Genomic DNA, 3,461 nt, shown 5'->3' with positions numbered 1-3,461 from the left:
AGGAAGAAAAACGTTGATTGAGTATTGTGGAGAAGCTGATGAAAAATCAACAGGAAAGAAATTAAGAAGTCAATACAGAGCAGAATCGTTAGCTAGCTGATCCACTTGTGTGTTACCCTCCACATCCTCCAGAACACTCCCTTGTTGGCTCTGCTTCTGCTCTGCTCACATCTGGGCTTGAAGACTGTGTCTTTGTGGGGGTCTATGCTCATCCGGCATGTAAATTTCCCTCGCAATTCTCCCAATCCAGAAATGTGTGACCCGTCTGAAGGTTGGCTGCGAGCATCCACATCTGTATTGGTCAGGATCTGGCAGAGCCTCTCAGGAGATAGCAGCATTGAGCTCCTGTCAGCAAGCACTTCTTGGTATCCACAATAGTGTCTGGGTTTGGTGGTTGCATATGGGATGGGTCTCCAGGTGGAGGAGTCTCTGGATGGCCTTTTTTTTCCAGTCTCTGCTCCACTCTTTGTCCCTGTATTTCCTTTAGACAGGAGTAATTTTGGTGAGTGGCCCCATCCCTCAACTGGGGGGCCATGTCTAACCTCTGGATATGGTCTTGACAGGTTCTCCCTTCCCTTTGTGGGGTATTTCAGCTAATGTCATCCCCATGGGGTCCTGGGAGGCTCTTGCTTTCCTGGCATCTGGGACTTGCTGTTGGCTACACGCAGTTCCCCATCCCCCATTGCTACACACCTCTGTTCAATTTCCTGACCCTCTGTACATCTCCTCCATCTCCTCCCATACCTGATTCTGCCCCTCTTTTTCCCCTCTCCCTCTTCTCTTCCTCCCAAGTCCATCAGACTGAGCACAAGGACCCCAATGGAGGAGTTAGGGGAAGGACTAAAGGAGCTAAAGGGGCCTTATCTGGCATCAATGGGAGGGAGGGCCCTTGATCCTGTGAAGACTTGATGCCCCAGTGTAGAGGAATGTTAGGGCAGTGAGGTGGAAGTGGGTAGGTGGGTGGGGGAGCACCCTCATAGAAGCAGGGGAAGGGGGGATGGATAGGGGGTTTGCAGAGGGGAAACCAAGAAAGGGGATAACATTTTGAATGTAAATAAATAAAATATCCAATTGAAATAGAAATAGCAATATAAATAATAAAATAATATTATAATTATAAAAAATAACAGCAAAAAATTGAAAAAAAATATGCAACCAGATTAAAAAATAAAACTTTTAACTAGTAATGTAAGACTTCCACATATCTATATAATGTAGAAAATAATTTGATAATTGTACAATGACAGAATTGTAGTAAGGATAATTTTATCTCCCTAAATATTTTTCTTTTATTTTATCATGTAACATCTTTTTAGAAGTTTTTCTGGTTGTTTTCAATACCATTTGGAGTTATTAGGAAATTCTGTTACCACTGAGATACATCCTTAGCCACTAAAACCTTTCTTTCACATATTGTTTACTATGGGGCATAATGAAAACCATATCACACGTTTATAAAGCAGCAAGCTCTTTAGCCACTGTTTAAGTAAAGAACTAGAAGTGGAGGCTGGAGAGGTGGCTCAGCAGTTATGAGCATTGCCTATTCTTCCAGAGAACCCCGGTTCAGTTCTCAGCACCCCTGTGGTAGATTACAACTCTCTATAATTCCAGGCTCTGGGGATCAAACACCCTCTTATGTTTTCCATAGACATCAAACAAGCATGTAGTACACATACATACATACAGGTACTCACATGTACATGTAAAATATAAAAATAAATACGTCTTTTAAAAAAAGAAGAAATAACTAGAACTCCATCAAGATACTAGGATCTTCAAAAGGTGATCCAGGGAAGGCCTCTTCTTTAAGAAGAGAGAACACTGGACAAGAAACCATGAACCAAACTTAAAAATCTGGATTGGTGTGCATCATGGTAACCATGGCAGCCACCTCGAAAGTGGTATGAGGTGACAAGAATGAAACAAATCAGAGCTCACTCCTACATCTGGGGTCTGGGCCCAGATGGTGTCTTGGAACCAAGACAGTCTTCCCAAGACATGTCCAGTGTGCAGCTGGGGTGGAGCTACAGGTGATCAGAGAAGGAAAGATTGCAACTGTCCTCACTGCTAGCCAGCCAGGCACGGGGAAGACAGCCACTGCCATGAGCATGGCACAGCCGCCAGGACCCGATACACCATTCGTTCATAGCCGTCACACGTAGTGAGATTATTTCACTGGAGATGACCAAGACAGAGGCTCTGACTCAGCCTTCTGCTGGTCCATTGACATCCTTACCAGGAAGAAGACATAAATCATTGAAAGTATGGTGGTGGAGACCCAGATTGATCCGCCAGCCACAGGCACGGGATCAAAGGTGGGTGAACTGATACTCAAGACCATCTATCATCTGGGTACCAAGATGATCAAGGACAAGGTCCAGGCAGGGAATCACCACTGGCAAGGCTACCAGAAAGATTTCTAAGCTGGGCCGCTCTTTCTCATGCTCCCAATACAATGGCACCATGGCACCCAGACCAAGTTTGTGCAGTGCCCAGATGGAGCAGGTAGCCACAGGTATGCAAGGAGGTGGTGCACTTTGTGTCCCTCCATGAGATTGATGTCATCAACTCCGGTACTCAGGGCTTCCAAGCCCTCTTCTCAGGAGACACAGGGGAGATCAAGTCAAAAGTCCGAGAAAAAAACAATGCCAAGGTGGCTAAGTTTGGGGAGAAAGGCAAAGCAGGGCTCCTGTCTGGAGTGCTGTTCATGTACGAGGTTCACATGCTGGAAATTGAGAGTTTCTCTTTCCTCAACCAGACCCTGGAGAGTGATATGATCCCTGTCCGCATCATAGATACCAACTGAGGCTTCACCTAGATGCAACGTGCCAGCTACCAAAGTCCTCGTGGCATACCAATTGACCGCTTGCTCATTGTGTCAACATCCCCCTAGGTACTGTGCATCTGCTGTGAGGAGGAAAAAGTAGAGATGAGAGAGGATGCTTACACAGTGCTGACCCACACTGGGATGGAGATGTCCCTGCGCTATGATATACAGCTCATCACAGTGGCCAGCCTGGTGTGCGGGGAATCGAATGGGCACAGTGGCTTTGCTGGATGGCATCAAGTGATGAATCTCACTCAGTACAGTGCGTGAAGGAATACCAGGATGACTTCCTTCTCTGCAAGGAGCTCAGAGGTGAAACAACGGACATCTGAGCTGACACTTCGCCCAACTCTTCCCACCCCATTTTCTACAAGTTCTGATACTGTGCTTTTGTATAAAATGGTTGAAAACTGGGGGAAAAAATCCCATAGCATTTTAGACAGAAAAGGTGATCATGTAGAATCACTAAAACAGGAAAAGTGTGTACATGTACCCAGAGGGATAGAGACAAGTGACACTGTGGTTGAAGAGGTCACACAGATGCAGGCACAGATCGGGTCATCATCTTGACAGAATAACTGAAGAACCAACTTACAGGAGGCGAGGAAGGTAAGGTCATGCCGAGACCAGTTCC

The 3,461-nt window shown here is 45.9% G+C and overlaps 1 pseudogene; it reads left to right on the top strand.

Moving 5' to 3' along the window:
* Positions 1-1,871: 1,871 nt before the first annotated feature.
* LOC117718702 (ruvB-like 2) lies at positions 1,872-3,159 on the top strand (annotated as a pseudogene).
* The last annotated feature ends 302 nt before the right edge of the window (positions 3,160-3,461 follow it).

The sequence above is a fragment of the Arvicanthis niloticus genome, chromosome 13 (assembly GCF_011762505.2).
Source record: "Arvicanthis niloticus isolate mArvNil1 chromosome 13, mArvNil1.pat.X, whole genome shotgun sequence".
In the NCBI taxonomy this organism is placed as follows: domain Eukaryota; kingdom Metazoa; phylum Chordata; class Mammalia; order Rodentia; family Muridae; genus Arvicanthis; species Arvicanthis niloticus.
The sequence above is the reverse complement of the archived record's forward strand: the minus strand, read 5'-3'. Positions and strand labels throughout refer to the sequence as shown.